The sequence below is a fragment of the Protopterus annectens genome, chromosome 2.part2, assembly GCF_019279795.1.
Source record: "Protopterus annectens isolate FY-2018-M chromosome 2.part2, PAN1.0, whole genome shotgun sequence".
Taxonomy (NCBI): domain Eukaryota; kingdom Metazoa; phylum Chordata; order Ceratodontiformes; family Protopteridae; genus Protopterus; species Protopterus annectens.
This window is the reverse complement of record NC_056730.1, coordinates 170359574-170372780: the sequence shown is the minus strand read 5'-3', so window position 1 is coordinate 170372780 and position 13207 is coordinate 170359574. Positions and strand designations below refer to the sequence as shown.

The 13207-nt window shown below is 41.6% G+C and overlaps 1 long non-coding RNA gene across 5 annotated transcripts in view; it reads left to right on the top strand.

The window, feature by feature from the left end:
* The window catches only part of LOC122795586, a 106931-nt gene extending 96189 nt beyond the window's left edge, over positions 1–10742 (top strand). For all 5 annotated transcript variants that reach the window (XR_006363831.1, XR_006363834.1, XR_006363833.1 and 2 more), the window contains one exon: positions 9444–10742. This is a non-coding gene — a long non-coding RNA (uncharacterized LOC122795586). The remainder of the gene's footprint in view (positions 1–9443) is intronic.
* The last annotated feature ends 2465 nt before the right edge of the window (positions 10743–13207 follow it).

Below are 13207 nucleotides of genomic sequence, written 5' to 3'. Positions count from 1 at the left end.
CAAAAATCCCCTACCCTCTGACAGAGAGTCTAGAGCATTAGAGAGATGGGGTAAAAGGTTTATACATCTGCTACTCTTTCTGCCAGGGCTTTAAACTGTCAATTCCATATGATACAGTACCAAGAATATTTGTTAGATCAGCTGAATAAGAAGCTTTCTTCTACTGAACCTTTAGACCGTCCTTCAGGATTTGGTACACAACTCTCAGCAGGTCAGTAATCATTTCTTAAAATGTGGCTATGATGCACTGGAGGCTTCATTTAGATCAGCTATGACTGGGGCAGTAATTCGTAGGCATGCCTGGCTAAAAGAGCAATACCTGCCAGACCATGTCAAGGCTAAGCTCCTACATGCTCCAATGGAGAAACAAAGTTTATTTGGCTCTCCTGCACAGGAGATTCTAAAGAAGGTGGAAGAAAAAGCTAAATCTGTACAAACAGTAAAGGAATTTCTACAGGTCCAACCTCCGAGGTTCAGCAGAAACTGGCCTTCCAAGAATTGGCCCTTTCCAGACACCTCCAGAGCACAGAGGCAGAAATAGACACCCTCGAGGCAGAGGTCAATCCAAAGGTGCCTATAGGGGCCGTCAGTGGCAGCCTGCCAACCAGAGGAGTACTGCCACAGCTACAACTACAACCACTAGCACAGGACAGACACAATGATTCCGCTTGATTCCGCCTACCAGGGAACAACTGGAAGCTCCCTTGGGCGGAAAGCTGGCTTCATTCTCAAAAAACTGGCATTGCATTACAAAGAACAAAAACAACTCCACCACTCCTCCTCGAATTTCACAAATTACAATATACTGGAAAAGAACACCAAACTGCTGTGCGTTTGAATTTGACATGTGAATTGTATTCCAGGAGAAGGCGAAGGCCGAGGTACCAGAATTAAAAAATTCAAACGCACAGCAGTTTGGTGTTCTTTTCCAGTATATTGTAATTGCATTACAAAGGACACATGGACATTGCAAACAATAGACAAAGGATACAGGTTTAACTTCCACACTTTACCAAAAAAGAGCGGAATGCCAAACCTACCACCAAATCAGAAGCCAGAGGCTTTAAGACAAATCAAAAATTTACTTCAGATGAAAGCGATAGAAAGAGTACCATCTATGGAACAAGGCCAAGGATTTTACTCCAGACGATTCCTTGTACCAAGAAAAGAAAACCAATGGAGGCTTATTCTCGACTTGTCCGCACTGAACACATTTTTCATTGTACCAAAATTCAAAATGCTGACCCTACAGCAACTTCTTCCCATGTTGGGCAAGGAGTCTTGGCTGGTGACTCTAGATCTCAAGGAGGCATACATGCACGTCCCAATCTGACCAGATTGCAGAAGACACCTCAGATTTCTTGCAGGATCAGAGCATTATCAATTCTCAGTATTGCCCTTTGGCTTATCTACTGCTCCCAGAGTATTCACGAAATGCCTGGCATCAGTAATTGCACATTGCAGACTTCAGGGAATTCAAATCTACCCATACCTGGACGACTGCCTAATACAAGCGGACAACAAGACAAAATTGATAAAGGATTTGGCCTATGTCATACACCTGCTACAGGCCTTGGGATACACAGTCAACATCCAAAAGTCAAGACTAGTGCCATCCCAAAGGATAACCTTTTTGGGTGCAGATCTGGACACAATAACTCAGATGGCTTTTCTCACAGGAGAAAAACAAAAACAACTTCCAGATTATTTCATGACTTTGACAAAACAAACTCAGCTTATTGCAAGGAAAGTCCTGCAGGCCCTGGGTTTCATGGCATCCTGCATAATCTTGATCCCACATGCCAGGCTGCATATGAGAAAATTACAATGGTACCTAAGGAATGTATGGTCTCAACACAGACACAGTCTAGAAACCATGATACCAATCATTCCATGCCTTCAAAAGGAATTCCTGTGGTGGGCTCAGGCCTGCCAGTCCAACAGAGGGTTGCCTTTCACGAAACCAAAACCAAGGCAGACCATCACCACGGATGCCTCAGACCTAGGATGGGGATCACAAATGGAGGACAAATGTATCCAAGGCCTATGGTCTCAAGGACAGCTAAACTTGCACATAAACCAAAAGGAGATGCTGGCAGTGAAGCATGCAATCGAGGCATTCAAACCATTCCTCCAGCAAGGACATCTGCTGATAAGGACGGACAACACCACGGTCATGTGGTACATAAACAAACAGGGAGGCACGCATTCCTACCCTCAATTCCAGATGGCAGTGGATCTGTGGAACATAGGCCTGAATCTCAATATCCAGCTGCAGGCCATATTTGTACCAGGAAAAGAGAATTCACTAGCAGACAGCTTAAGCAGGACTACCACGGATGCTCACGAATGGGTGCTGCATCCAGACATCTTCAAACTCATAACAAAGAAATGGGGATTGCCAGAGATAGACCTGTTCGCCTCCCCTCTCAACCACCAACTGAAGAAATTCTGCTCAAGGACATACCACCCACAAGCCTGGAGGGTGGACTCTCTCTCTTTCAGCTGGAATGCCCTAATAGTGTATGCATTCCCACCTCTCCCATTGATGTACAAGGTTCTTCTGAAGATCAGGGAGGAACAGCCAAAGGTGATACTAATAGCTCCGGACTGGCCAAGACAACACTGGTATCCGCTACTGAAAACATGTCTCAGGTGAACTCATGGCCTCTACCCTATGGCCTCTTCTTCTAACAGAACAATTTCAAGACCCTACATCCAAGCTTGAAAACTCTGCAACTAACTGCCTGGAAAATTGCTTAAGACCAAACCAAACTTTCTTATCTCAGAGGGTCAAGGACATTATCCTGGAGTCTTGCAGACCCTCCACCAGGAAAGCATACTCTGCTAAATGGAGGAGATTCCTCATTTGGAGCACATCAAAGGGCACAGATGTTACAGTGGCAAACCTAGCACACATCCTAGAATACTTAGCAGAATTGCTCCACAATGGCCTGTCTTACTCTTCCATTAAGATTCACGCTTCAGCAATTTCAGCAGAATACAACATGGATCCGCCTCTCTCTCACCCTCTACTCAGACAATTTCTGAGAGGGATCAAAAATGTTAAACCTCCAAGGAAACCCCCTCTACCTGCATGGGATCTCAATTTTGTGCTGGAAAAATTGACACTACCTCCTTTTGAACCAGCAGCATCAGCAGACTTACAGTTTTTATCTTGGAAAACTGCTTTCCTTCTGGCAATCACTTCAGCAAGAAGAGTATCTGAGCTACAGGCATTAATGGCAGTGCAGCCTTTCCTTATTTTTCACAAGGATAGAGTGTCCCTGAGAACCAATCCTACTTTCATGCCAAAGGTGGTATCCAGGGTATCCTTGAACCAAGCCATTCATTTGCCTACGTTCTTCCCTAACCCACAGAACAAAGGAGAGAAACTCTTGCACACCTTGGATATACACAGACAACTACGCTACTATCTGGACAGAAGTAAAACTAGCAGAAAAACTGACCAACTTTTTGTAGCCTATGCAACTGGGGTGCAAGGAAGAGCAATTTCCAAACAGACAATTTCAAAATGGATAGGAAATTGCATTCGCTTTTGCTACTCTTTTCATGGAAAGACAGCTCCTGAACATATCAGGCCTCATTCCACAAGGGCCACAGCCACCACTACAGCTTTCCTACGAGGAGTGGCTACCAAGGACATATTAGAAGCTGCTACTTGGAGCTCCGTGCATACATTTACCAAGCATTATAATCTACCTTTATACTCCAGATTCCGAGCAGGCTTTGCAACTGCAGTTTTACAGGGGATCTTAACTACACCATCCTTATCTTAGTACCTCCTCCCCCAGTTTGGCTATGGTATTCTACCCATATGTTATGACTGCAGATGCATCCTTGAAGGACATAGTACAGTTTTGTACCTACCATAAATGTAGATGTCCGATAGGTATGCATCTGCAGTCAGGATTACCCACCCTCCTTCCCCTCTGTGGTATTCCTAGGGTGCTTACCCCTCTTTCAGCTAGCTGGGGGAATCTGTTATGGTGTATTTGTTTGTTTGTTTGTATATATGTATATATATATATTTTTTGCTACTGTTTGGAACATTCAATATTTATCCAAATATAGCCTTCCTAGAGGGCACCTGGCATCTGGGGCAAGAAACACTGAGGAAAATGGCGTTGGCTGATGCCTTTATACCCCAGTAGCTATGACGTCGGGGAAAGTGCGACATCAGCCGAGGCCAGACCCAGACCCAGACTTTGGAATCCAGCCGACCGAAGGGCTGCCTGAGGCAGGACGACCCATATGTTATGACTGCAGATGCATACCTATCGGACATCTACATTTATGGTAGGTACAAAACTGTACTTTCCCAGGTATGTGCTGGAAGCTTTTATTATTTTTAAACAATTTTACAATGTAGATGTCGTTGTATGTCTTTCTGCTTTTCCTGGTTAGGGGTCGCCACAGCGGAACTCCAGTCCACTAATGATTGGCAGTAGATTTTCACGAACGCCGAGGTGCCAGCTCAACATCCAACCTTCAATGAAGGCATGCCCATTTACGCATGTGTTTTGAACGCCACCCAACTGCGGGGGAGCCATGCAGACTCCACACAGAAGGCACTCCCCGCACTTCAGCCGAGAACTGAATGGGAGAACCTCTTGCTGTGAGGCAACAACTCTACCACTGCACCACCGCGGCATCAAGATACAAGACTCAAAATAGGTTATCAAGGAGTTTGCATTTTGTAGAAATCTCCTGATGTACCTTATAACCCAAAAAAGTTATATATATCTTGAGTGGTTTTAAAAGCTGGTATGCTACAAGCTGATGTCAGTTCAAAAATAACATATTTCTCAACCTTCAAACTTAAGTAGCTAGTCTTTGTTTCACGGTTGTGGGTTATTGCTTCCCGTCCATTTGTATCACATAATGCAGTAGTCCTTGAGCACTTTATATATTCTTACCTTACAAAGGCACACATGCATCCAGTAATAATGGGAATGTAGTTTAATTTCAGCCTTTCTGAGTGTGATAGTCATCCTACATTGTCTCATAATACATTTTTTTTTCATTCCAGTCTGTGGAAACATACCTCTCAACCTTTTAGAGCAAAAAATCTGGACAAAGGCATAAATAATGGAGGAACCAAGGCCCAAACATAGGCACAGTTTTAAATATTACTCTTGTAAACTTAGAAAGTTGACAGAATGAAAGGTTTTCTATTACCATGAATTTTCTGAGGGGTATGAAGTCTGAAACTCACATGCCTGTCATTACTTTCTTGCTTTCATCCTCAACAACAGAAAACCAAACATTTATGAGGAACAGACCAAAAATATGAGCTGAAAATTTGGACAGTTGAGAAGTGTGCTTGAAATCAACAACTGTGCAACAGCAAAAAGCTAAGCAATGTTTCATATTAATGCTTTGTAGAGGGATTTGGAGCCATAACATATTATGGTAGGAATAATTTCATTGGGCAGAAGCACTTCCTTGTTATAACATTAACTAATCATTCAACTTAAATGGTTAGCTATTCTCCATAATCACCCCTAGATTCTTGAACTTTGATACAAAAGACATCACATTGCTGTTCAGTACGTAAAAGTGTAAATCTTTTGTCCCCTAATCCATGATCTTTGCTGTTTAGTGCAATATCATTATTTGTCCATAGGAAATCATCTAATGCTTTCTGTCAAATATAGTGATTATTAATGTTTGCAACTGTGACAGCTAACTTCATGTCATCATCAACCTTGGAATGTCAGGTTTTGCCAGCCAGGGGAGTATTTGTCTTCAAGGTATTAAAAAGTGATACCAATGCAGACCCTTGAGGAACTCTTGTTATGAACTCTAAGGGTTAGAAGCACAGTCTGATTTTAACTTAGCTTGCCTGATTCTCTAGCCAAATCACTATTCAGTATGTTGTATGAGAACTGGCTTCCTGAATGAATGATCACTTTATATTAATACCATGGGGAACAAAATCAAAGGTTTTTAACGGGTACACCATTGTCAAAAACATCTAAGTTTAAGCATAAATGGAAAACAGAAGGATCAGTGATTGATTGGCAGATGGGGTAGTGCACACTGACAGAATAGGACTTACAAGTGTAAACAAAATAGTCACTGATACTTATCTAAGATGGCATCAAAAGCTAGGGGAAATATAAGATTTAGGACATTTGGGGAAGCAGTGAAGAAGGAAGACAATGAACAAAATTAAAACAAAAGTGGAAAAGCAAAAACTGAAAGCATAAGCAAGAAGGGGATGAAATATTTTTTTCAGATGCACAAGGCAGCAAAGCAGGAGAAAAATGAAGGATACTGATGCTTGGGTGGGTGGTAGATGATGAGATGGATATGAACAGAGATATGCAATGCAAATATCAAAGATGTTCTAGTGCAGTTCAGTATTGCTTAAGTATATATTAAGGCCAGCAGACTGCCAGTATTCCAGGCAATAATCTGCATTGTAAATTGTGCCATAGTGAAATGGCCTTGCTACAGACTGTCACAAGACCTAGATAGCATGGAAAGTAAGGTCACATCCATGCTATTTGCATTCACACATGCACTAAAGTGTTTTATAGCTGCAATGTGGAACTGCAAGCAGCCCACAGAGGGCTAGCACAGTAAAGTGCCAATTCTGGATATATAAATGAGGAGAAAAGAAGGAGATAAGGCAGAAATGGGGTAAGAATGAGCAGAGGAACACACAAGGATACCTTTAAGAAAGACAGGTCGAAGACTGTTTTTGTTTGTGAGGGGGGCAAGTGGCCATTTTACACCTTGAAGAAGGATTGGAAGGGGAAGTATCAAGCTTGAATCAGATGAAAAGGGAATAGGAGAAGTATTGGACAGAAAGAAATATAAAATGGGTAGCATGGACACAAAAGAGGGTCAACAGTGGAAGGATGCAGCTAGAGGGATAATAGCTGGTGATGGGGAGAATTTGACTACAAACAGGGTATGTGGAATAATACATAAAGATGGAGAAGACCATGATGAGGCCAGGGTGACATGCAGAGACCCTGTCTAATCAGCCCAAAGGAGAACCCGACCAGCTGTCCATCACCTCTATCAGCTACATCAAGAGGCAGTCCATGATCCCAGTGTGGGAGTCTGATTACTAGCACAATTCAAACATGACTGATTTTATCTTAGTTTTCTCCTTACTGTAAAGGAGATTTTTTTGTTCGATATTTTCTGATTAAGCCACATTGCACCTGTATTCTGGGACTTTTGTAAGTTCCTCAAGCTTGCTTGAAAATTGCTGCAGTCCAATCTTTTTGCTGTCATGCCCAAAGTATTTGGAACTTTCTCCCACAGTGTTTATGTGGTGTACCAACTCTGGCTGTAGGTATTTTAAAACTAATTTACTTCATGCTGGTTAATTGCATTCTGCTTTTTGCTGTTACTTTTCTCATCATGTCATTTGGCTTATCCATTAGTTCCTTTCATAATTTACACTGCATCTTGATTTTATAATTCCATTTTTATCATATACCTGTTTGCAATTCATTTTATTTTTTATCCTTTCTGTAGTTGTTTTATAATCCCTTGATTATAGAGATGCTTCATAAACAAGTACCTAAACAAACTTGAATTTGAACACTGCACCTGATTCTGGGTTACAAAGGTGGACCTCTCCAGACCACACTCAGATGAGCAGTTTCTGACCTCTCCTGAGAGGTGGCCATAGAGGCCACTAGTGAATCCTTGAGGTCCACTTCATCAGGATGCTGCATGCACCAGAGCTGGGAAGCAGGCCAGGCAGTCACTGGTGACCCAGCACCAAATATATTGGCTGAGGCAAATCTGAATGGGTACCTCTGCTGCACAGCCAACCCTGCAGAAGGAGGAGGACATAAAAACAGTAAAAAGTACAACACATTAGAACATGTGTGTCAGATAGGATTCTAATTGTTTGCATTAGAAATGCACATGGTATGCATACCTGCTGCCTGTAGAGTGTATCAGACATCTTTAGATAGACCTTCTTGAAGATAAGTATCTGCCTGCTTTAAACTAAAACAAACTATTCAGTACAATGCACTCTTTCCAGCAGAAGGCAAGGAACCCAACAAATAGCCATAAAATATACTACAAAACATATATATAGTACTCTGTATAAAACACTGACCTACTCCACTTAACCTCTGCCTCTCACTGAAGGAGGTCAAGATGGCATGTTCACAGGTCACTATAGTGATGGCTGCACAGCTTATCAGAATGGGTGATGCCAGTACTATCACTCACCACACCAGCAAGGTGGTGCCACATGCCTTTATTATACAAGGAATTATCATAAAGGCCCAGCAGGTGCTCTTAATAGTCCTAGTAGAGCAGAAAAAAAAGATTGTTTTCTAGCTGTACAAGGAAAATATTGTCCTGAATCCAACACCTGAAGAAGTCATGTCCACTAAATACATCAGAATGAAGAGCAAAATGGTATCCTCAGGTCCATAATCACTTGTTATGGATGCCATGCAGTGCATATTATTGGACAACAATAATGTGCTATGGAAAGCATTACTCCAGTAGAGTGGAATGGGATTCCCAGTGTGTGTCCATGAGCACTGTGTACACGTCTTAACTACAGAATGGGCAGGGATGAGCATAGTAGCACTGCTTGGGTGTGCAGCACAGCATACTGTAGCAGCAGTTCAGAAACGGTCACTTTAAATTACGTCTTTACCATAATCACTGAGCTGAGAGGACTGTTGTAGCATGATAAAAAATGAGGTTGCCATATTGCAGATGATCAGATTAAAATAAGTCAGAAATAGAAATTCATTGAAGACGAGATTGTACTGTGATATAGGCATATTGAAAGACAGATAACTGGTAATATACTTCAGCACTGTACTAAGCACTTGTGGTGCATGATAGCTATAGTGGCAGATAGGAAACTGTAGATTAGGTGAGGTAACAAAGCACAAGGACATGCCATGTTACTGCCAGCTGAGATGAGGCTCAGCATTATGGAGAACACAGAACAAGAGCAAGACAGGTTGGTATCCAGCTGTGTTGGGGGCTCACCCTGACAGAGAATATAGGATAACTGTATGTCAGGTTATTTCCCAGAGTCTTTACACTGCTGTCTGTGCATGGAGTGCAATGCATGCTCCATGGAAAACATGTATATTACCTTCTTGGGTTCAAAAATTGTGTCCTCATCTTATTATTTGCTGAAGATTGAAGCAGTATTACTAGTTATGAATTTTTGAGTGAATTGTATCAGGTCTCATTACCTTGTCAGATTTCAGTGTTCAGAGGTTATGCCAAATTGGCTTGCTCTGTGAAAGGACTGAGATAAAGCTTAATTTTTCTGGCCATTTCTACTACCTGGACATGATAAACTTCCCTTCTTATTTGGCATTGTTTTCTGCCATCAACTATTAATTTGTTAAGTAAGTAATTCATTCAGCAACGTTTTTTTCTTTCTTTTTGTTTTTTTTAAGAATGTGAGAGGAATATGGAGCACCAGAAGAAAACTCAGCTACAGACCATCACTACCTGGGCCATTCCCAGAGGTCAAAATTCAACACCAGGCCATGGGATGCAAAATAAAATATATATGCATTACACATTAAGTTACTGGCATATTCAGAGACAATTAATTCAGAGCATTGTGAAAAATAGCAACAGTGGTGAAGCACAGTGAGACAGTGATTCAGAGATAAGTAAACAGAGTGCACCAGAAGAGAAATTGCATGGTATGCATAATATACAAATTATTATATAATGGGATATAAGTCAATGTCATCATGTTAATGAGATTCATTCCATATGTGGGTGATAAAATCAAACACTGAGTGATTCAGAGATGTATAAATGTAGCAGTGAGAATCATGATTCTTGTCTGTTCTTGATTTCCAGAATTTCTCAGTTTACAAAAGCTTAATTTGTGTAGTAGTGTTAGGTGTAGCATCAATGTTAACTGAGTGGCATGTGTTAATAGCTGCTTTTATAGCCAGTGTCCTTGGTATTGCATTGCATCACCCTTCACATTGCAGAAGGGTATGCCAGCACCTGACCTACCATCACTTATATGACCAGGCCATTGTTAACTAATATGTGGACAGCGTCACCATGTGAAAGTTAGTAGACATGTGACATTCACACATGAAATAAAGGCGGATGTATGGACTACCTATCTAAGTGAGCACAATGGGTTATGTAGCATTAACATACATGATATGGGGAATGTTTCGGTGTACTACATGAGATGCAGTAGAAGTTTCACAGGTATTAGCATTGCAGATTCTACACCAGTTTCTTGACTATGATGCTGTATGTGAAGAATATAGTTTCCATAGACAACAGTGGAGAGAACTATCAGTATACAGGTATTGTACAACATACTCAATTTCCCTGTAGTCTTGAGGGCCATCGATTGTATATACACTACCAGTAAGGCCTCCCCCCTGCTCTTCAAGGTGTCTGGTATGTCAACCAAAAGGGCTCCCATTCCATTAACTGCTAGGTAGTATAAAGCACAGCAGATATGATATACAGTGTATCTGTGCACGAGCCAGACAATGCCAGTGATTTCCACTCCCAGTACATATGATGTATGGCTGTGTTTTGTGTACTCTGACCTTCCAAAGTGTAATCTAGTCATTAGGTGTACACATTACATGTTCTATAATGCACAATATGACTTTTAACTGTGGCTGATGACAAAAATTAAAATGCAGGTGTCTGTACTGCTGCTTGCTGGTGCCTTGCTAAAATAAAGGTCTGATTATTGCACTGAACTATGCAGACTATTAACCTCTTCACCATCATATTATCAACTTTACGCAGTTACTACTAAAATAACCTGTCAATGCAACAGACGACACATACAATACTGTACAGTTTGCAACTCTAATGTCTAAGATTAGCTTTTCAGGTAGCACGGATGATGTTCTCCAGTATGCAGATCTAACAAGAAATCAGATCTAACATCATACACTTTTAATGTCTTTTTTATATATGAAAGCAGTCTTTGGAATTTGCAGTCTGTTGGGAACTTGTAAAGTCAGTATTTTGGTATTCCTCTGATGTCATACAGTCTGTTCATTGTATTCTGTTTCAAGGCAAGAAATCTTAGGGGGGGTCTTTTCTGTTTGAGAATGTTTCTGTATAAAAGCAGTCTTTCAATACTCCCTACACCTGATTTTTATCTGTCCTTGAAGATTCCACCAAGTACTTTACATTTTGTAATACATTCAGTTATATGCCTTTAACCTTATAATGTATACATGCTAGCAAACAGAAGTGTATATGCACTGATGTTCATCGTGTTTCACTGTTGCAGTCATTACATTTGGGTAATCTGCTGGCAGGTTGCCCTCAGTCAGCCTGATTAACAATGTCTTGGGTCCTGTGTCGGTTGCTGTCCCTTCTTCCATGACGTCAGGTCGTCAGGGGTATAAAACATGCAGCCGATGCCATTACATCAGTCTTTCTTGCCGCGCGGTGCCCGAAGCAGAAGCAATTTGTAAGTGCCGGTCGGCCGACTCCTGAAATTTTCGTTTTCGAGTTTCAGAACCGAAGTCTTCAACTAAAAGCTAAGTACCCCATTGGGGAAACTTTTTCTTGCTCCTTACTGATGTCAGTAAAAGTTAATAATTGTATTACTTGTGGGAAGCAAATACCTCATAAGGATTTTCATTTGTACTGTATACCTTGCCTAGGCCCTGACCACAACGTACCTTGCCGTCGGTTTTGTGCTTTATTTAATCAGCGCACTATTGTCGTCTGTACATTTTTGCTTCAAAATATTTCGGTTCTCAGTTTAATTATCCTATGTCGGTTAGCCATCCGACTACCGGAATACTGAAAAAATGCAAAGAAAAAGACAGAGACAGGTCTTTGAGGTTCAAAACTGTTGACAACGCTTCTCCTAAGCCAGTCGCCAGTTCGCCGGTACTCAGTGAGGCGCTTTCGCAGCCCCTGATACCTGCAACTTCTGATTCGCAGGCCTCTACTGAGACCCATTTTGAGTCCGGTGTACTGCGAGATACTTCACATATGGAACTCGCGAATGTCTCTACCTTGGATGGGTCCGGAGCCGCTGAGCAGGCACCGGCTTCTGAGGGTGTATTCAGGCCTACAGACCTGCATATTAAACCGATTCCATCTTCAGCACTAAGGCCTAAATCTCGATCTATGTCTAAAAAACCGATGCCCAGGCCACATGTTCAAGCCCCTATGCCTAAAAAACAAATTATCAAAATGGCTGAAGATTTAATTACTCTAATCAGGGGTAGTCACCCCCCCCCCTTCAAGAGGCCTAGGATTGAATTTGTCTATGAATCTTCTGAACAGGACTCTGTTTCTTCTGATTCTTCTAATGATCTGGATTTGTCCATACCTACTTATGAGGACTTTGATGCAGAGGATTCCATTCCCTCAGCTTTACCACCTGAGGATTTCTCTTTTGGGGAAACTTTACATACCTTAAGGGAGCATTTCCACTGGGAAAGTCAGGATTTTTCTAAATCCAAAAAGAGGCGTAGGGATTTTCTTCTTCTTCCTCAGCATAGGCCTTTGGCTATACCTCCTGTACTAGATGTTGTTGATGATGTGTTTTCGGAATCCAGTATGGCCCCTGATTCCTTGCCTCCAGCCCCTAGCAAACCAGACAGGTACTACAGGGTTCCTGAATCCCACAAATTCCTTTTCAAAAATCCTGTTGCGGACCCTGAAACCATTTCTCAGGGGCCTAATGGCATTAAGGCTTCTATTGCAAAAAATCCTACCCCTTCTGATAGAGAATCCAGGGCGCTGGATAGATGGGGTAAAAAGGTTTATACTTCTGCAACCTTAGCAATCAGGGCTTTAAACTGTCAATTTCATATGCTAAAATATCAACAGCATATCATGGGGCTGCTTAAACAGAAAATGATGTTGATTTCTGACTGTGTGGAGAATAAAGACTTGCAGGATGTATTGCATTCAGCTGAACAAGTTGGCAAGCATACTTTGCAATGTGGTTTTAATTCTTTAGAGGCCTCTTGTAGGGCTGCTGTTACAGGGTTTGTGCTTAGAAGGTATGCATGGCTTAAGGAGCAATCTCTGCCTGATCATGTTAAAGCAAAACTTTTGGATGCTCCTTTACAGCAGGACCGCCTGTTTGGCAATAAAGCTGAAGAAGTTCTAAAAAAGATGGAAGATAAAGCTAAATCTATGCAAACTGTGAAATATTTTTTACAAGTGCAACCTCCTAGATTTA